General features: G+C 35.3%; 1 long non-coding RNA gene across 1 annotated transcript; it reads right to left on the bottom strand.

The window, feature by feature from the left end:
* Positions 1–5,816: 5,816 nt before the first annotated feature.
* LOC122148071 lies at positions 5,817–20,723 on the bottom strand. Its single transcript, XR_006162067.1, has 3 exons — positions 20,680–20,723; positions 10,116–10,204; positions 5,817–6,354 (listed from the first exon to the last, which is right to left on the bottom strand). It is a non-coding gene; the product is annotated as an uncharacterized LOC122148071 (long non-coding RNA).
* Between the last annotated feature and the right edge of the window lie 2,542 nt (positions 20,724–23,265).

The following is a 23,265-nucleotide window of genomic DNA, read 5'->3' as shown; positions in this document are numbered from 1 at the left end:
ATCTGTAGCAACAAGATGGCAGTCAGCATCTATCACGCTGAATGCATTTGCTCTGCTCTCACTAATAATGGAACCATGGGAGTCAAAAAAGGCATCTTTTTATGACTTGATGACTTTATTTATTTTTCTTATTTTTCTTTTTATGACTTTAGTTTGTTTAAATACACTTCACGCTTAAATTTTGGTTTGTCCCGGGGGAAACACTTGAAAGTCAGCACGCGAAGCAATCATATCACTTGATGTGGCATTAACTCTTCAAAGCACATCCCAAACAACTCTCAATAATTTAACAGTCAAACTGAAATATTTTCATATGAAAGGAGACAACGTTTAAGTGACAACTTGACACTCAATAATTCATGACTTCAGATCATCTATGCGCAACAGAAATGAGTAGGTATAGACTGCATATAGCTTAACGTCATGCCATCTGTGGACTGCTGAAAAAAATCAAAGAGCTGGAATAATTTAAGGCTTGTGTGTTGAAAAGCGACTGTTGAAGTGACTTTCGAAAGTGAGGATGAGAGACAGAGAGAGGGAGATAGAGAAGTGGCGAATATTCCCGTCTGTTCCCCAGGAAGCATTTAATTAATTATCATAATTGACATCAATAGCAGCTGTCAGGCTCAGTGACTGTGCTAGAAGTGTGGCAACAGGAGAAAAGTGATGCTGGTCTCTCAGGGACACACTTAATGTGTTCTCCATTTGACCTGCTCACATGGAAGCCTCAGGCTTGACGAGACTTGAGTCTTTTAACCCATAAGCAGTCTGCTGTCTCAAGGTGTTTATTCTTCATAATTCATCCTGTCGCTGATGGTGTTGGCAGGAGCAGATATGATTTATTCACTACCTTTCTATAGTTAGGTGTTAAAATGTTTTTCTATGTATATATTTCAGGATCCAATAAAATGACCAAAAGTGACAGTAAAGACATCTACATTGTTACAAAAAATATATTTAAAATAAATGCTGTTCTTTTGAACTTTCTATTCATCAAAGAATCCTGAAAATAAAGTTGCCTTTATGACTGAGTCATAGGAATCATTCATTCAACAGATTTGTTTAAACCGCTGATGCATTCATGATCAAAACTAACTCCCTGTATTCAAATATACATTCTTATATACTACATAGTAGGTAGAGTAGTACAGTACAGTACATTTAAATTTCATCCATACTGCCCATATTCATAGTATATAGAATATAATCTTTCAAGGGTCATAAAGTACTTACATTTGGACAGTAAAAGACAATAATTCATTAAATCATTAATTAAACCAATTTGTTTAAAACCTGTTTCATTCATAAAAGAAACACCACCTGCTGTGTGCTATTCTGAGATGGTTTGCTGCGGATTAGTTTAGAATTATTTTTTATTGGCTCATGATTTCAGAACTGTTATATATGTTGTTAATATAATGCAAGAATTGACAGTAATTTATAATTGACATATGATAGCAAAAGAACATAAGGTTGCAAATATGAGCTCTTTGAGGGAGAAAAAAACAAACAATCATTTTATAAATAACCTTGCTATTGCCATCTTTTTTTGGAAGCTCTTTTTCCCCCTACTTGATTGAAATATTTCCCCCCTTCCCGCATAGGGAAGCATTAGTGTAATTTGACCACTGAACATAAACTGACCCTGTCGGAAATGTTCCCTCCAATTTTACTATACACTCCCCTTATCAAGTCCTCTCAGTAGGCACTTTGACCCTCCCAGAGATTAAAACCAACCCTGGCCAATACAGCTTGTTCTTTTTTAACCACTCCCTGGGGCACAGTGCTGCTTAGCCATCAGCGTAACATCCTGCTACAGTTCTACAGCAGCGGTCTTGTCTCGCTCTAGACAGCTTCTAATGCTGCTTCTGTGGGCATTCTTTTGTTTTGCCACACTGAGCCTTAACAACAGTCCATGAGCAAAGCAGTGCGTTTCCTTCCAAGCAGGTTATGCAACAGCCACTTGTGTCTAATTACTGTAGCATCAGCTGTGATGAATCATATGGAAGAACACTTTAGAGTGAATCAAGTTTCAGATACACAACAATGCCTAACACTACTCCTGTTTCTGGGACAATGACCTTTTCATGAATAGGAGCCCAGGGCCACTGTCCCATTCCAGATATGATATCCATCATTTTTTCTCTATATCTAACAATAATCTCTATAGCCATCAAAAATAACATCACATCGGATAATAAAATAACAGTAAAACTGTGCTAAAAAGTAAAAAAAATAAAAATAAATCTGTGATGGAATTTAGTCAAGCAAATTCAGTGAATGTTGTTTTTCTGGCAAATATAGAAATTTCTCCCATTTCAATTGAGTTAATTTTTTTAGATTATTTTTATTTTATTTATTTTCAAATGAATTATTAAATTCTATCTCTGGGATGTATTCATACATAGTAATAATTTTGTTAGCGTGGCTGTCTTTCATAATCTAGCAGAAAGTGTGCTTGAGTGTGAAAGAAAACAAGAGGGGAAAAAACAGGGAGAGGGAGAATAAAGGAGCCTTGGCATTTTTATTGCACTTGTACATTTGAGGATCCAACTAATTAAGCAAATAAATCTTGGAGTCGGTTTACACTGCCGGCAATTTGAGCTTCTCTGCGTCCATTGATCGCCGCTCTTCGCCTGGCCGAGCATCACTGACCTGGAGAGAGTGAAACTGAGATATTGCACATGTAAGAATCTCTCAGAGGGGTGTGCTTGACATAGAGCCATGCCATCGGTTTCAACGCCCAAAGGGTCACGGTAGAGCCATAAACAAGATTTAAAAACTTTGAACATCAAGCAATTTGATGTCCTTCCACTTTACAAGGTTGTTGTGTGATCATGAAACAGTGGCTAGCAAGGAAAACGGTCTTCAGAATAACCCTACACAGGTCTCAATGGATTCTCTTTGTTCCACCAGTCTAAGGTAAAAAGCTTTTACTTTGCAAAACATTGAACACAGTATTAATAATTTAAGGCAAGGTTTGTAAAGTGAGAATTATAGATTATCATAATGAGAGATTCATAGCTGGTTATTTTTACTCACTTGCTGTTTTGTTTGTGTTGCTAATCTCAGTTAAGCTAGAGTAGATGTTTTTAAAATTCCCTTTGAACGTCCTCGTCAATTCCAGGGCTCAATACATCAGACAATGATACATTTACAGCAGATCCCAGCGGCCAGTGTGAATAATTAAGGAGAATCAAGCCTTGCAGAGATGGCTCTGTCCTCTCCAATTAATCTTTCACTGATCATTTCAGCACTTAGAAAGTCTTCCTCTGCTGGGACTAGAGAATGTTAGTCACTCCCACTTTGTATTGACCAGTAAAGAACTCCTGTGACTGATAAACACAGAGTAGCTGCCAAAAAACTTTCAAACTGGGTAGCATAGCCGATTGATTAGTCTCATATGAGGACCCTTTGTGGGTACTGGTTTCTAAATCCTTCACATCACCTTGAACAAATATACTGTAAGAAACACCCACTGGCCCATTGACAGATTTTTTTTTGAAATCATAAAAATAAAAATAAAATCTCCACAAAACTTACACAAATTGCAGTGAACATCTAAACACTAAGGATGAAAAAACATCACCCTTCTAAAGTTTCTAAAGTGCATAGTGATCTGAGGAAACACTAATACTTCTGCCATGTAAATGCCTCATATAACAAAAAAAAACTCAAAGCTTTTTTCTTTCATCATGTATTTTGTACTATCATACTCTTCTCCCAAACATTTTCACTTACCCGCAGAAGGAAAGAAACTATTATCATCTATGCAAGATGAAAGACTGTTATCTCTGCAAATGAGATTCAGTGGATAAGGCCCCTGAAAAGATGCAGTGAGCAGGATCATTTTGTGTGGTTAATAAGTGACTTTGATTCGGAGATATTCAGAAAGACCAGTGCTCCTCTCTTCCTTCAGGGAGACAAAGCAATCCTCTCACCCAGTATGAGCTCACCTCTTTCTGACACTGCTGTTTTGAATAACAATTACATCTCAGGGAGATGTTTCTCTCTCTCTTTGTCATTCTCTGTGACTGTTCATTTCACACACTTTGATGGAAGATTTATTTCAATTTCTGGTATGAGAGCAGCCATGTCAGTAGGCATCTGTAGGATGTTTCAGCAATTGGATACAGTTTCTTAACCCATTTTCAAATGCTAAATTTCTGTGTTTTCCTGTCTACACATATAGCACAAATACAGTAAATATTCTTTACTTTTAGATTAGCCCACTCCTGCATCCCTCAATCTGTTAGGTGCTCTGCAGGGATGAAGCTGGTGTTTTTCATTAACCTGTGCCCTGCCTGCCTGTGTGCTGTTCAGGGACAAAAGGACCTCTGGGCTTGCTGTCTGTCCCGAGTCATGGAGAGCTCAATCATGCGCCCTGCAGGACCCCACACACTGTGTGATGGATGCAATGGCCTCGAGGGAGATTTAAAGGGTCTTCATATACTCTGACTCAGCAGGGGACAGCAAGACATTTCCCGTAATCCTGTCTGTACTTTATATTCTTGATACAGCTGTAAAGAGCATCCATCTATCTATCTATCTATCTATCTATCTATCTATCTATCTATCTATCTATCTATCTATCTATCTATCTATCTTTCTATCTTTCTATCTATCTATCTATCTAAATATACATATATGCATATCAGTTTATATAAGTCCCCTTTTTTTCTGTAATTTTAATATCTTTTGAAATTATCTACATATAACTATGTATCTATCTATCTTGCTCAAAATACCTGTTTAGTGAAAGAAGGGTCTAATGTAACAAACACACAGATTTTAGAGCTCAGTCTAACATTTATAACACATACCTTGCAGAAAAAAAAAAAAAAAATTACTGTCCAGTCCACTATTAGGCCTGGAGGTTATTCTCTCACATAGACAACATGCATGCATATCACATCTACATTTTGCATCATGAATGCAAAGTCAGTTTCAGACAGGCGGAAAAAGCTTAGAAGAGAAAGACGCTTCGAATGTCTGTACATATCAATCAGTTTCACCCTTCAAACCAGACACCATGAAGAATTCCCACATTTGACAAGATGTTTGTTTTTTATGCCTCCAGCACAAATCTGTTTTCAGTGTCTTTCACACTCATGCATTTTTAAGTGCCTTGCGGGTCTCCAGCTTTACCCCAGCGATCACATCATGTTAAAAAAAGTAGTCATCTTATATATTCACACTGCATGAGTCTATAACCCCTGAACTCTTTTTATTAATTAAAAATAATGCTTTTTATTTGTAATGTCTGATACAAAACCGTTGTTTTATCGTCTGTTGTGTTTGATGAAAACCGCTGGCACCCACAATCACATCCACATTTTTTTTAGCTTTCGCCACATTTATAAAAAAAAGCTAAAAAGTGCAGGAGCTTTAAGAAATTTAAGTTAATGTATACAACATGTTTTCAAAACCCACTGTTTCACTGACTTCTGCATGAAGATATGCATGCAAAATTAATTAGATGACAGTAACTCAAGAGTACTGTACATTAGTTGGAAGGTCAGCAACAAAAGAAGAACAAAAGTTACCTGGCAACCAAAGAAGTTATCATTCATTTCAAATAATTAGTTTTTTTTCCCAACAACAAGAAAATGAAGAGATATCTGATTAGTCATAAAAAAATAAAGGCTAATCAGATAGATAGTGCACTTGACATTGAATTTGTTGAAAATGCTCTAGGGAAGGTAACTTAAATTTCCTTGGATGAGAAGAATTTGGGTAGATGTCCACTGTACTTCTGAATGTCATCTTAAATGTAACATGACAGCTCTCATAAATACTTTTTGACAGCTTTTGGCCTCATTTCTGTGTCTATTTCCATCACATTGTCCAAAAACATGTCAATGTGAATTGCCATTAACAACCAATTTGAATTCTGTAATGTAGTGAAACAGGACATTTATTTATACATGTAGAGCAGGAATCAGTTTGGATCATCAGACATATTACACACAGAATTACACACAAGAATGGAGTTAGAGCAAAAGAGTGTTTGCTAAAATAGCTGAATGGCTATTTGTTAACATTATCCAATAACCCTTTCAGTCTAATTGACAGGCAGGAAAGGAAACAGAGGAAGACTGCAAAGACAAACTTTTCTTTTTGGAATAATGTTGACTGATGAATTGTTCACTATAAAAACACGAGTTAAGAAAGTTTTGAGGTCATCTTCAGTTCTTCTTTCATGAGTGTATAAACCTTATCCTTAATTCTCAACTGATGAACTTCCAGAACTCACTGGAGAATCTCTGCTCTGTTTGGGCTGGAGGTCTATGCTGCCTTGAGAGCAGTTGCATCAGGATGATTTGATATGGGCTCAGGTGTTTTCGTCCACATCTGTAGAATCAGAGATTGGAGAAAATTACTTTCCAATAGAAGGAATTTTACAGACAAACTGAGTGAGACAGACAGGTTAAGGTCCAGGTCAGGAATAATGATGGACAACTAATTAATTGATTAAATATGCAGATACTTATTCATGTGCTTATGAAAACTATGACTGATACATCATTCAGGGCTTTTTAGTCACATAAAGCAGACTCTCCTACACAGAAAGATTTTTAACCTCTTGTATTTTTGTTGCAAAATAAAGCTTTACCTTTAATTTTAACAAATTTATATCTAGTGCTATTAAACTGTTTTCTGTAATTGAAATAAAACTAAAATAAACTATAAATATTAGATGAAAAACAGTTTGAAATGTTTGAGTTAAAGTACTAAAATAAATTACAGATATGTGGAAATATTTTTAAAATTACAAGCACTAACAAAATGACAAAAAAAAACATTCAAAAATTTTAAAATATTCAAAATATAAATAAATAATATAATGTGCAATAATAATATGCAGACAATGCTAAAATAACACTGGAGCCTGGGATATTTCAGTTTGATGCCTCAGAACAGTCTTTGTAAAGAGACACTTATTTTATAACACATTTTTGGAATAATTAAAAAGACAAGATTAAAAATGTATAATGACAATCTAAGCATTTTCCTTTAAAAATGCAGTTAATTGTAGAATGTAATCAGTAGCTGTGATGAGAAATAAAAAAATAAAAGAAAAAATTTTGCTTCTGTCTCTCCGTGGCTTTAATATTAAGCTCTGAGCATGTCAGCTGAGTGACAGAAAGCAAATTATCTATGAGATGGAAGAAAATAAATGCAGGATTTTATTCAAGGGACAAAGGGTCACATACTATTTTTTTTCCTGCAGTTTCATAGTTTTGTTTGATAACTACAGATATGCCCTAGCGTGGTTAATCTCGTTATTTTTTAACTGTAAAGTTAGAACAGTGCAATTCATTGAAAAATTTGATAAATGATGCCCTTATAATTATAACTCTGAAATGAGCACCATTGTTGTACAATGTTTTTGTTGTTGTTGTTGTACTTTGTTTTATGATATGGGCAGCATACTCTGCTGTGATGCAGCCGTGTTCTCCTCTGTCCCACACACATGCATATAACATGATGAATATAGGTAGTTTACATGATAAAAAGTAATCTTAAAGTTAATAAATGTCTATTGTTTTATTAATTTAAAAAATCCTTTGAATTTTGCCCAATACCTCCTTGCAGTGATGTGTTTTCGTGTAGTTGATTCTGTATTTGATGTTTTTTTTCTTTTCATTTTGTAGATTTAAGTAGAAAATATAAATATATAAATTTATTGAATTTTTTTTTATATTTTGGTTGTATTGGTTGTTTTAATTTTAGTTTAAGATAATTGAAGCAACAGTTTTTCAATAATTTTAACAATAATGTAAAAGTATGGAATTTGGGGTAAAAAGCTCCCCTGCTGTTAGGTCTAAAGGCACAATAATTAATATGATAATTAATAGATGGCTGACTTTTCCATTTGGCATGGCATGGTTGTCAGATGGTAAATATCATTATGTTGGGTGTCAATCTTAGAGATAATCACCATGTTTATAATGCAACCATCATATAAAAAAAAAAAACATGATAATCATATCATATGATAAAATATAATTTGTTGTTACTACCTTAAATCTATATAAAATTATGATATTTCCTTCACTGCTTTCAGAATATTTACTTTTTAAAATGATTTGGTTTCTGTATTTTAAAATATATTTTTTTTATATTAACATATATGACCGTAGAAGAGTAGAAGTTGAAAAACTTTGCCAAAATGGTTGTTTTGAACAAGTATTAACTTAGACATTATAAAAACTAATAATAATAATAAAAACATTATTTTAGCTAAAGTTTAATACTGTGTGCCTTTTGCCCCATGCTTTTTACCCCGTGTGGCAACCCAGAAAAACTATCGGCAAGGATTTTCCCGGATAAGCAATCAACTATCAGTGCCGATTAATCACTAAAACCAATCAAATGGTTGATCTCTCACTGCTTTTTGATAAAGCCCTACCACAGCCACAATGAAAGCTTATGTACACTGACAGCTGAGCTGTAGAAGTTAAAATAGTCCAGTACATTGTTCATTCTGGACTGACAATGCTATATGTTTCTTATATCGTGCCAAACTGTCTGTGTTCATTTCTTAAAAGCATTAAAAACATGATGACATGTGTCCCAGGAGAGTTAATATAAGCCCTTACTCTACATCTCCTGTGTTAAAAGCTCTTACATTTGATCTACAATTGTATTATTTCATACCTGCCACAGCAGTTAAACATTTATGTGACACTTGCAAGCTTTTTTTATTGGCTTAGTTAAGTCTTAGCAGTTGAGTTGTAAAGCACGAGATCAGATATGAAAGTCAAGATAAGTTTTCTTAGTTGAGTCCTTATAGTTCAGGCTAAAACTCATACTAAAGTAATGTACTAAAACTCTAGTTGTCAAACTAAAATAGCACAATGTTTTTATTGTGTGCACAAAGTGTTTTGAAAGCAAAAGCAACTCATTTAGACACTTGCTCTCTCAAATTCACTGCACTCATGGGTTTTACTGCTTGTTTATTGTGCTGTAATTTGGTGACCCCGATTGTAGCTGACAATTTTTATATAACCAAACATCATGCTTGTAGCACTTGCATATTGCCTTGTCATTCAAGGCACTCAGTAAACATTGTTACAGATAATGACAATTCATTGTTAACCAATGAGGTGTTGTTGAATCTGCCATTCATGCTGTCAACAATCTGCAAATTCTTATGTATTGAGGACAAACACGAAATCTCACTGTGTTTGGAGAGGATTTTTGGCTGATTTTTGGTGTTGTTGGATTATGAACAACATACAATTATATGCTGTTATTATTTTTTGTTTCTACTTCTTAAATGCTTAGTTTTCCACCTCATACCTTTCCTTTGCTTGTGAAATTCAGAATCAACCAGTCTGAAGCGAAAACAATCTGTATGAGAACAAAACAAAGAAAGAAAGAAATACTGTACAAAGGCTATACATTTTTTAAATACAAAAATACAGTAAAAACTGTAAAATAGTGAAATAGTTGTACAATTTCAAATTTTCTATAGGGGCCGTTTACATGACTTTTTAATGTGTTTTGGGCATTTATTTACATGGCAACAGTGACAACTACTGACCTGGCATGCATAATACAGTGTTTTAAGTTGTTTTTGCGATTCCATGTGAACGGGAATCATTTTGATGACATTGCCATCTATACGGGAAACTTTTTAAAAATGCAAAGGAAAAACATTTCTGTTTTTAGTACATCGTTGCTTATAAATGTAATATAGCTGTAATTTATTCCTGTAAAGGCAAATCGGGATTTTCAGCAGCCATTAATGTAATATCCTTCAGTGTCATATAATCATATTGAATTAAATGATTAAATGTGAATCAGCTGTTTTCAATAATATGAATGATGTTAGTTTCAGACCCCGAAAAATTCCCATTAGAAAACTGAATGAGGATTCTGCATCCCCCCTCTCCCACCATTGATAATGAGTTCCCACAATGCAGTGCAACGAAACCCAGAGCACCAGAACCATTTTCATTAACTAGACACAGGGAACTAAACAAAACATCAATGACAGAGGAAAAAGTCACACATCCTTAAACTAATTCTCATTCTACTCCGTTCTCAGCAGTCGTCTCCAGACTCTGGGCATGATGCTCCGTTAGGGAGCTCAGCTTCCTCACCTCTCCACAATTGCTCTGGGCAGATCCCTTTCTGCCAGCCTCATTACTTCAGCACAGCTTTCTCTGACTTTATTCCAATTTACAGCTCACTGGAAGAGTGAACAGAAGGGAACATATGTTAACAATAATGGTATGAGAAACAGGTATGAGACACTTTAAATCACCAGTACAACAAAGAAATGTCAGTTAGGTCAGGTCAAAGATGCATGTACAGTATAAGGTTCAGGAGGTCTATAATTGGTCACATAGATGTTAAATTGGATGTATGTTTTGGACAGCATATTTTGCATCAATGCAGCTGTGTTTTACACAGTCAAATCTCTGGAGCGAGGTGTATAATGCTTCCTCAGAGGGAACCAGCCCCCTTGAGCTTTCATGCACAGTGTGTGGTATGAAACACATTAATTATCTGATTTGCATTTATTTATGTCTTTATCTGGACATAATTTTTCTAGCTAAAATTGTGACAGTTTAATAAAGGGATTTTTCATGCAGGCCAACCCCACCGAGCGCACAGCAGGCCACGCGCTAAAGTTGTGAGGACCATTAATGTAAATCAGCCATTTTAATTTTGTCACACTGGAACAGTGAAGAGGCGGGAGGAAAGACATTATGAAAGTCATGATTCTTCTGATCACATTATCAAATTCTGCAGAATTTTCTCAGAGTGGCATTGTTGTGCTGGATTAGTCAGGCTGTGGAAAAAAAAGAAAGAAAGAAGGGAAAAAAAACCTAGTCAAAAAGTGAATGAGAAAGTGCAGTTAAAAATGGAGAGAAAACTCAAATGTTTAGATAATGAACTCATGATTATTCACAAGTTTAATAAGATATAAATAAATAATCATGTAGTCAGTTAGGACATGTTCACAAGTATGAAGGTCAAAAAAGCTTTCTGAGAACTACAAAAACAAGCAATTATGATTTGTTCTGTGATAGCTTGCCATTTGTTTCCTGTCAAAACAATCTCTTAAACAACATTTCTAGGTGATAATTTCCAAATTCCATATACAAAATAGAAAAATAAAGGATAGGATATACATTTATTTAAATTATATTATGTTTTATTAATAAAGAAAGGGACAGTTCAACCAAAAATGAAAACCATGTAATAATTTACTGACATTCAGGTTGTTCCAAACATGTACAATTTACTTTATTCTGTGGAACACAAAAGAAGATATACTGTATAAAATGTTCAGATAATTTTAGCTATTTTTAATTAATTGAGCTAATTGAGGAAGCTTCAAAAATCTAATTTTTACTTCTATGAAGGTATTCATAAAGAGTAACTTGCTTGATGGCCAACAAGTTACAGTACATACATACATTGACATTACTGGTTTATATTTCTACACTTTTTTTTTTTTTTTTTCAGGTATAAATAGTTTTATTCAGAATTACATGGATTGCAAAACAGCCGCCATTTTTTCATTAGAACAGATTCTCAGCCCTCCAACATCTATCCCATTTTGGGGACAAAGAGTGTTTTGGTAGAGCAAGTACATCAGCCAGACTCCACAGGGCTCTGGGAATGCAAGATTTGTCACCCTGTGGGCGGCTTGCACTGTGTGAAAGGTTTGCTGAGCCAGACTCTCAGGAGATGCTGGGTGATGGCAAGCTGTCATTCCATTGGTTGGCAGGTGAAAGGGGAGGCTTACTCCCAGCCAGCTTGTGATTGATGTGTTATCTCTTGCTCCACTGGCCACTTGCATTTTTAAATGGAAATGTAGAACTGAAGTTGGGAGCAGTAGAAAGTTTAGGGCTGGGAGAAGAGTGGTACTGGAGAAATGTGAACTGTGATGGAACAAAATGAATTTCAAAGTTCATTCAGATGCAGCCAAGCATGTTAACATAGACATTGAGATAGATTACGATTTCTGACTGATGTTTTTGCATTCACAAACTGGGCCTGATTCAGTTGTATTCCAAACTCTACAGCAATTTATAAGTTTGCTGTTAAGTACATACAGTAGCATGGAGCATATCTTAGTATGCAGAAGCAGATATGAAAACATAGCATAGCTTTGGTAGGGAAGACCAAGAATGAATATAACACCATTATACACCAGTTTAACCACTTAGAAAGTAGTTGATTTTAAACTAACTTTAATTTGTAGACAAAAATAAAATAATATCAAAGTTTCAGATAGATACTGTAGTGCAAAAGTGTTGAAATTATCCCCAGTCTCCCCTATTTCTATGCATTTCCAGTATAAATCATACCACACTGACACAAATACAGTAGAAGCATTAGCACTGATTCAAATCTGCATTCTTTTTTCAAAATAACAACTTCCTCAATGCTACCAGAAAATTCTATGATATGGACCAGTGGATTTGTGAGAGTGAAGATGAGGATGCTACTGCCTGAATTAGCAGATGTTAAGGCGGGAGACAACCACATTTAACAACCAAATTAACTCCCAAAACATTCAAATAGTGACAACTGTATTAAAAAATGATATGCAGTGTGTATGAAAACAAACTGAACATGTTGATCATGTATTTAGATTCATATGAAATTTGTGACTCTCTCCTGTATCCGCGGTGCAAGAAATCACAGGGAGCAAGGTATTTCTTGACTCATTTTTGTTGCCAGATCTTGGTAGGAAAAAAACAGCATATAAGAACAAGCTCATAGTAAACTTAAATCCAAACACTTTATCTTGGACATAAGCCACATGCCAAAATATCACGATAGCTCCTGGCTGCTTTATTAACTCCATAAACTGGATCATTTTATGAGCCAAGCCTATGTATGTTTATAATAAGTGGACATGGCAATCCAAAAGCAGCCTTCCAAACAAGATGCCTCTGTCGACGTTGGTTTCATTTAAATTGCTGAAGTCTTTGGTTACTGTAATATTACTGTGGATACCAAACACATGTGACGCCTAAACATTGCTATGGTTACCACACGGTGTCAATCAGTTTTGCGAGTGATTTCTGTTCTGTACACACACAAAACTATTTAGGGGATCCATCCACTCCCACATTTAAATGTGGTTGTCACTGCTGAAACATTACACTGTGTACATTCTTCTTATAGGTTACTAATCCAAAAATCAAATTCACTTCATAAAAACCACGTTCTTTACTTTGTTTATTGCAGACAGCATTGATGAATCTAAAATAATATTTTATAAATAATAATAGCTTAAATAAAATCAAAGTTAAATAAAATAATTAGGAAATATATAAGCAGTATTTTCAGTAATGCTCTCAGACTCCATTATATTTTAAGGAAACTGCATCTTTTGCATAAGTAGACAGGTTGAAATGCTGAACCAACATGTATTGTTTGTGCTTTGACTGTGATGCATTGCTACTCTTCATAGAAGCCTGAAGCCTATCTCTGGTCCCTGTATAATGAATGCTCTAATTAGAGACAACAGACAGAAACATGGCTCGGACACATCTCTTTGACTTGGTGTGCCACTGAAGCACGACTAGCAGGCTTTGTTTCATTACACCCATAATGAGAAGCCAACATTAACAACTGAACCGAGGCCTGTTTGTTTAACATATACATGCTCATAATCACCTCGTGAAAGTGTTCAGAAACACATCCCCTACTATAATTCACAAATCAAAAAATACACAACAACTGCAGCATTTTTGTTTGGCTAGAGGCTACAGAGGCGGTAATTATCCACTTACTGGATGTGTTTATATAATATCATATAGTGTTTATTCTGTTATAAAGGCAGGTATTATTTCCATTGCCTGATAGTACTGTATAATCTAATTTTTGCAAATTGTAGATGTGATTTTCCTCATTACTCTCCATTAAAAGATTTTCATCGAAATATGTGCTCTGTAGCTTATTTAGGTGCAACAAATGCATATAGTTACTGTGCTTGTACAGGTGTTAATTTCTATATGCAATTTACATATTTGCATATAGGAAAAAGCTGGAGAAAACTGTATTCGCATAAAACTGAGGCTAATTATATGTAAGGGATAATGTACATTTAGCCAGTTTTAGGGCAAAATAAACCAGTCTTGTATAATCCTTAAGGGACTTTTTTTTTTTTTTGTGACAGTACGCCTACATCGCCCCAGATATGACACGACTTCAAACCAAATACGTAAATAAATAAAGCAAAAATAAACCAATTAGCATATAAAATGCTGGTTCACACTGATTTTATTATGCTGGAAGAAAGAGACCATGTTGATATGTAATCTTCAAAATTTTTTTACCACTCTAAACTAGCAAATTTTTTGTCTGTTTCTATAAGGTTAAACCTCATTTGAATAGCAACAGGAAAGACTTCAGAGCTTTACCTTCAGAAGGACTCTCCTCCTCCCGCCCTGGCAGGATTATTCATGAGCATGTCTCCTGGTTTGTAATTGCTTAAATTGTGCTCTTCCATTAGAGGAACTAATTAGCGTTTATCGTTTGTGTGGTAGCCCCGCTTACTGTCTCTCCCTCGTTCTCCTCATTTGTTTTGATTTTCGTGGCCTGACTGTTGCTGTCAACCCAGATATCTGTACGTGGGGGCTTTGTCTGGGCAATTTAGTGAAGTAATGTTTCATTAATGATGTTACACATCAAATAATAAACGAGGTTTTTTAAATGTATTTTTTTTATAAGTGGTGTACTATTTTTGTTCTCTCTCATTCTATATTGTCTTTGTCAATCAATCTATTGCTTGTTTTATTTCCATATCACTGAACATAAGCCTATCAATGGCAACCCTTTTTGCAGTCAAGCTGTCAATCTTGTTTGCATGTTAAGTTCATTAATAGAAAACCATAGCACTGATTTCTGTCTCTATACAGCACTTTTACATCCTGTTGATTTGTTTTGTAAATGTATCTTTTTTGGAGGTTTTTTTCTTTATGAGCTTAAAGCAATGTATATAATAGATAATAGATAGATCATTCATTTATTTATTTATTTATAATATATTTTGATAGTTTTTTTAGTTGCAGTGTATTAAATTATTAAATTACATTTTGAAATTATTAAAATTAATTATATTAATTATATAAAAATCACTAATGTCTCAGTATGCCTCATTTGTATTCCTAGTGCCCAATTGTAAAATTGAGAAAATATGTGTGTATTTATATATTTACATGTGTGTGTGTGTGTGTATATATATATATATATATATATATATATATATATATATATATGCACACAGTATGTTTATTCTTATAGTATATTTTTACATTGCTAAACCATATTAAACTCTAGCACAGAATTTCATGACTTGATGTTAATTGAAAACCCCAAAAGGATCAATCGAAAACTCAATACAGTGTATAAGTGCTCTGCATTAAAGGGACAGAAATCAATGCTATGGTTTTGTATTAATAGACTTAACATGCAATCAAGATGGTGACAATTCAAAGCTGTCACCTTCCTCAAGTCAGTTTTTCAACACTAGCAAGTCTCATGTTCAAGCCTCAACTCTGACTATTTATTTTCCATAAAGCTTCCTGAGCCTGAAACTGTATGCTATAAAAATGTCTTTATGAGAGCTGTGTTCCCTTGAGAGCCTGTGAACGCGTGTAGTCGACCTCGCTCGACTGCTGCTGATGAAAGCTCTGATAGCATCTCACCTTTAAGGGGATAAAATGGTGGCTGCAGAAGGCCGCATATTGCTTCACGTTCAAAAGGTATTTTGAATATCAATGCAGGATCAAAAAGATGACCCAATCACGCAAAGCCAACAGAAAAGCGGTGCACAGGGGGAAGTGGGGCTCTCAAGCGCCCAGGCAAACGGAATCTGTCAAACAAACCTGACCTTCAGATAGCTCAAAGGCAAGGAGAACAAAGTTGTAGATAGCTTTAGTCTGGGATGTGTTTGAGAGATTTAACAGCAACCAGCTATAATAAGAGTGCTCTCCAAGTGCATAGTAATGGGCCTGCCTGATTCAAAGGCACTAGATAACAAATAATTGTCTCCGTGTTACTTTCATGATGATTTTTTCTTCAGCTGGTGATAGAGATTAATCTACAATCAAATACCACCAATCAACACTCTTTAGACCCTCTCAATTATTTTTGAAGTATATGTCAGGGGTTTTCAAAACAGGGTCCAGGTCCCACAAGGGTCCACATGCAAGCAAGAAATCATTAAAAAATATTAATATAAAATAATAAAAATATAATAATAATCATCATCATCATAATTATTATTACAATTTTTTTTAATGCTGAATACATTAAATACTGTTTTAAACACATGTATTATATATATATATATATATATATATATATATATATATATATATATATATATATATATATATACTGTATATATTTTATTTCATTATGCTTTATATTTTTTGGAAAGCAAAATGAAATGATAATTGATATATATTAATATATATGATGATCAACTTGTGAAGGTCAGACTTAGTACTAAGGCTGACCTTCACAAGTGGATCATCATATTTGGAAATATTGATCATCAAATATTATACTCACTGATTTCCAAAATTATATGGAAGTCATGAGACCCTGAGATTAAAACTCTTAGTTTTTAACAGTAAGATATAAAATTGTTTATTTAAAGTTTTAAACACATAACATTAGGGATGGGCGATATGACGGTATAAAGGTGCTGGTCATATAATTAGAATATCATCAAAAAGTTGATTTATGTCACTAATTTCATTCAAAAAGTGAAACTTGTAGATTATATTCATTCATTACACACAGACTGATATATTTCAAACGTTTGTTTCTTTTAATTTTGATGATTATAACTGACAACTAAGGAAAATGCCAAATTTAGTATCTCAGGAAATTAGAACATTGTGAAAAGGTTCAATATTGAAGACACCTGGTGCAACACTCTAATCAGCTAATTAACTCAAAACACCTGCAAAGGCCTTTAAATGGTCTCTCAGTCTAGTTCTGTAAGCTACACAATCATGGGGAAGACTGCTGACTTGACAGTTGTCCAAAAGATGACCATTGACACCTTGCAAAAGGAGGGTAAGACACAAAAGGTCATTGCAAAAGAGGCTGGCTGTTCACAGAGCTCTGTGTCCAAGCACTTTAATAGAGAGGCGAAGGGAAGGAAAAGATGTGGTAGAAAAAAAATGTACAAGCAATAGGGATAACCGCACCCTGGAGAGAATTGTGAAACAAAACCCATTCAAAAATGTGGGGGAGATTCACAAAGAGTGGACTGCAGCTGGAGTCAGTGCTTCAAGAACCACTACACACAGACGTATGCAAGACATAGGTTTCAGCTGTCGCATTCCTTGTGTCAAGCCACTCTTGAACAACAGACAGTGTCAGAAGCGTCTCGCTTCAAAAAGGACTGGACTGCTGCTGAGTGGTCCAAAGTTATGTTCTCTGATGAAAGTAAATTTTGCATTTCCTTTGGAAATCAGGGTCCCAGAGTCTGGAGGAAGAGAGGAGAGGCACACAATCCATGTTGCTTGAGGTCCAGTGTAAAGTTTCCACAGTGAGTGATGGTTTGGGGTGCCATGTCATCTGCTGGTGTTGGTCCACTGTTTTCTGAGGTCCAAGGTCAACGCAGCCGTATACCAGGAAGTTTTAGAGCACTTAATGCTTCCTGCTGCTGAACAACTTTATGGAGATGCAGATTTAATTTTCCAACAGGACTTGGCACCTGCATACAGTGCCAAAGCTACCAGTACCTGGTTTAAGGACCATGGTATCCCTGTTCTTAATTGGCCAGCAAACTCGCCTGACCTTAACCCCATAGAAAATCTATGGGGTATTGTGAAGAGGAAGATGCGATATGCCAGACCCAAGAATGCAGAAGAGCTGAAGACCCCTATCAGAGAAACCTGGGCTCTCATAACACCTGAGCACAGACTGATCGACTCCATCCCACGCCACATTGCTGCAGTAATTCAGGCAAAAGGAGCCCCAACTAAGTATTGAGTGCTGTACATGCTCATACTTTTCATGTTCATACTTTTCAGTTGGCCAAGATTTCTAAAAATCCTATTTTTTGTATTGGTCTTAAGTAATATTCTAATTTTCTGAGATACTGAATTTGGGATTTTCCTTAGTTCCTCAGTTATAATCATCAAAATTAAAAGAAATAAACATTTGAAATATATCAGTCTGTGTGTAATGAATGAATATAATATACAAGTTTCACTTTTTGAATAGAATTAGTGAAATCAACTTTTTGATGATATTCTAATTATATGACCAGCACCTGTATATCGGATGGACGAAATTAAAAGTCTATAATTTCATATTATGCTCTGTTGTTTACTTCGTGGTGCCGCAAAATACATTGTTTACGGCAATACTTTTTCATAATTTGAATGACGGCAGTCTTACGTGCATTACACGGGGATGCAGGCAGAGGCGTGAATAACAGCATGCGCGCGCTCATGTCATGTTGCAGTGCGTGTGGTCATGAAAACTTAATGTTTGCATGCGTTTTTAAGCACTGCAGTTTAAAACAACTTATTTTAGGCCATTGAAACACAAACAACAGAGCTATATGTGTGCACTGTCTCTGTTTCTGTGTGAGAGGAGTGCGTAAGCCGCGCATCAGCTGCTAATAGAGCTCGTGAGCATTTTGGCCACTTTATTGTCTTTGAACGATTGCATAAACACTTATATGCGTCCAAATGCCTGCTTTGCAAGTATCCTCATAAACTCAGTCATTTAAGTCTTAAGGGAATGTAAACAGTTGTGAAAGCATATGTAACAGTATACTGGATCCGGACTTCGGTCTTAAAGAGGAAGCTGTCCAATATTCGTCCTGTCTGCCATTCATGTTAATCAAACAACAGTAAGAGAAAATCTCTCACTGCTCTTGACTAAATCACTTTTGTAACTAGAATAAGAAGAAAATAAATAAATAATGATAATGATGATAATTATGCATATATATATATATATATATATATATATATATATATATATATATATATATATATAGATGGATATAACTAACACAGTGAAGACTAAATCATTTACACAATGTATTTCTTATTTATTGTAGTTTTTTGTCCTATTGCTTGTAATTAGTTTCTTTTTCTTTTTTCATCACTGACTGTTTATTTATCCCTAGTGAGCTTGAGTGGTTTTTTCTTTTTTCTTGTATTAGTTTGATATTGACATTGATACCATAGAATTTTTATAATCCTTGTCACCAAAGATCTTAATAGCACAAAAAACCTTATTAAAAGAAAAAACAACTATATCAAGATAAATATTGTTATTGTGATATAAAATTTCTCATATTGTGATATAAGATTTTGGTCATATCGCCCACCCCTTCATAACATCAAGAATGGGTAGGTAAAATATATGTTATCATAAATAGTTTCTAAAATATTCCAAAGATGATAATGCTGGCATAATACTTCTATACAAAACAAATATTTAATTTATTAAAAACATGTCAATATCACTCTTAATATTTTTCACACACAGTATAAAGGGTAAGAGTAAAAACAAAAATATACAGCTGCCTTTATATTTTAGTAAGGCATACCTTCACAATAGTATTTATTTGAGGATCTTGAGCAAAATCCCTGGTATATGTTAATGAATCATTTCTTACGGTCCTTATGCTGATTCATGGCATTGTCTAACTTCATTCTTAAGGAAGTCGTGGCCTATTGGTTAGAGAATTTGATTCCTAACCCTAAGGTTGTGGGTTCGAGTCTCGGGCCGGCAATACCATGACTGAGGGGCCCTTGAGCAAGTCACCGAACCCCCAACTGCTCCCCAGGTGCCGCAGCATAAATGGCTGCCCACTGCTGCGGGTGTGTGTTCACGGTGTGTGTGTGTTCACTGCTGTGTATGTGCACTTTGGATGGGTTAAATGCAGTGCATGAATTCTGAGTATGGGTCACCATACTTGGCTGTATGTCACGTCACTTTCTTTCACTTTTTAATATACATAACAAAACCTATGGCCTCTTGTGTCTGTACATATAACATCTTGACACAGGCTTTGAGTTTAAGGCTGACTGAGCACCACATATGCTCTGCATGTAGTGTTACACCGATGCGCTTCTACTGCTTTCCACCCAGGATCCACATGTCAGAGGCTCATCCTCTCAACAGATGCTCTTGTATCCAGGACCTTTGCCAACAACGCACAATCTATACAAGACACCCCTGCAGCCATCTGTGACCAGACTAAGATATTAAGAGACTGAAATGAGGAGAGAAAGGAACAATCTGGTGAGAGGTGAATGAAAAATAAAATATTTATAGGAGAAATTGAATCAGCCTTGGCTCCTCTCTCTTCCTTATTATTCAATAATGCATAATCCACAGTCTATTACTTCCTTAAGGGAGGGTGATGTCAATGCAGGCCATGCCTCAGACTGCCCCCCTGAGCTGCAGTTGCCTGCTATGCTCCAGCGAGCTCTTGTATCTGTGTCTGATAATACCTAATGCAATTATGTGATGGAACAGAGGCACACTTGCCTGTAAGAGGACACAGGAAACATTCCACAGAGGAGGCGGATAGCTTTACATTGAAATCTTTATCACATTAAACTGTCTCTATAATTGCTGAATTCAATGGTCGCTATTCAAGTTAAATTAATAGTTTAGAAAATTCAATCAGCATTTACTCACCCTGGTGTGCTTTCCTTTTGGGAAATACTGGACATAGATGGAAACTGGGTTTGTCAATCTTCAGAAAAACAAAACAAAAAGCATTATACAAAACTAAAAAATATACAATACAAAACTGCCCTCTCATGCAGAAAATTGGCAAGAAACAGTATGAAACTGTTAATTCTAACCATGCCTGAGAACGTAATATATGGTTTAGAAAACACTTACTAAATATTAGTATTTTAATTGTACTGTTAATGTGTAAAATAATAAGTATTATTATTATGAAATTCTTTGCAGTTCATTAGTATTGTAGGGATATTTCTTTATTGATTTTTTTTAATATAATTTATTAAAATATTATTAATAATAAATATAAAAATATAAAATATTATTATTAATAATAATACAAATTTCAATTAGATGTGACTGGTAAATTTTCTAACGTCACCTTTGGCAGGTGTGGCAAAATGTTAGCTTTAGGCCCTGTATATAACCTTAATGTGATTTTCATGTACAGTAAACTTATAAACAAAAAAATTTGCCATTAGTTTCTTTCTTTTTGTGTCATCAGTCAAAACCTCGGCTTGAGTCTTTAGCTCGAGAAAGTCGCTTCGAATGAATTAATTAATCAGAAAGTTGTTGACTCACGAACAGCTGCAATCAGATCAGTCCAATATACTAATGAATCATTCAAAATGATTTGTGAACTGATTCAATGAGTTCATTCAAATGAATCAGCTCAAAAGAGTGAATCACTCACAAATCAGACACCGCTATCGAAATTATAAGGAACAATATGTTTTTATGAAATGTACAAGAATAAAATAAGGTATCATGCTCTGCGTTTTTTTTCAAAATACAAATACTCTGTAAAAGTACAGATATGTGAACATTTTAAGTAAAAATATTTAATTAATGTCCAACACAGCATATTCTGAAATAATTTTGATTTGGACGTCACTTTCACAATGCTTTTGCTGTTGCATTTTTGTCATTTTTGGAGTTTGACGGACTCTTGCAAAAAATGCAACCAGGACATTCTTCATACATTTTTCTATTTTGTCCCACAGAGGAAATTAAGACATCAGGTTTGGACCAACGTGAGGGTTAGTCAATTATGACAGAATTTTCATTTTCATTCTCTTAAAAGTGGTACAATGTCATTTTTAACTTATATCTAATGTCTAATGAGCAAATGTATAAAGACAAAGAAGCTGAATTATCGAAATCTCACAAGCCGTGTGAGCATTGCTACACAGTGACATGCAATCCATTAAAAATATGATCGAATTAGCACTGCTGTGTAGCTAGGCAGGTGGTCGGTGCTGATATTATCCCGGTAGGCCATCAATCTCGTGATGCAAACGTAGGCATTCCCAAAAGAATGACCCGTAACAGAATCTGAGAGCACCTGCTGTGTGAGAATGTTCAACTAGCAAAAAAACCCACAAAAGCCTGCAGAGGGATAACAAATCAATATAGTAACCTATTAAACTTTTTCTGAGAGCAGGCATTTGGTTGGAGAAAAATGCTCCCTGTCAGGAGTGTTTGCATCTTTGCAGGTTCCATTTGTACTGGCTCCCAAAATAAAGAAATCGCTGCCTCCAATTTGCCTTCAGCAGAGAAGAAAAAAAAAAAACAGTCACTATTGGCTCCTGGGGACCTGGGAGATGACGCAGGCATAAATCACCCAGCGTGCACCTGTCCAAAGCGTCAGGCACAAAGTCATGTGCCATTGCGTTTAGGATCGTGCTTTAGATCCCTTGCGGTGGTGAACCAAAGCAACTTGTGGTGCCCTGAAAACATGCCCCCACACCTCTGGCAAAGGAGAGCCCAAAAAGAGGCAGATGTCCAAATTTTGAGGCGTCATTCATTTTGGTGATTAACCGTATGTTGTTCACTCACTAGCGGATTCATTTGTACATCAATTCAGCAAATAATAAAGTCTCCAGACGGCTGTCTGTTCGCTATTAAACCAAATGACAGGTAATAGGACATGCAATGAAACAAATATAAATGGAAATACCACAGAAAGACACTTTGTTTAAGAAACAAAATGGGTCAGTAAACTCAAAAAGATGTATTGCATCACTTGTCATTTCGTGGAGGGGGTTGTTTGAAGAGCCATGGGCTAGTAATAAATCATTATGAGAAAATGGAGTTGTGTGAGACAAAAAGAGATCAATGTTTTCCCTCCTTCCACAGTTCTCTGGCTATCACAAACTACAAGTTTAGCGTTCCCTGGAGTGAACAGAAGCCACAGCTTTTTTTTTCTTTAGTTTTTCCCTTTTAACACTTGTTTGTTGTATGATAGCTGGAGCAGCATTTACAGTTCTTTTGATTCATCTTTGCTAACAAGTTCATTAGTTCTAAGATTTTGTTGGCTGTGAGCTGGTCACACTGGAATAAGTGACAATAATAAAGCTGCCTGGCATTTTACCACTGAAGCAAAAAAATTCTACGGTTCTCATCTTCCACACTGCCGCACTTTTTCTCTACTTTTATTAATTTGGCATGCCCGCTTATCCAAAGCAACTTGCAGTGCATGCAAAATATTTTAACAGTTCACTAGGAGTTAAATCCAGGATTTTGGAATTGCTA

The sequence above is a fragment of the Cyprinus carpio genome, chromosome A16, assembly GCF_018340385.1.
Source record: "Cyprinus carpio isolate SPL01 chromosome A16, ASM1834038v1, whole genome shotgun sequence".
Classification (NCBI taxonomy): domain Eukaryota; kingdom Metazoa; phylum Chordata; class Actinopteri; order Cypriniformes; family Cyprinidae; genus Cyprinus; species Cyprinus carpio.
Note: the sequence above shows the minus strand (reverse complement) of the source record. Positions and strands in the feature narration are given on the sequence as shown.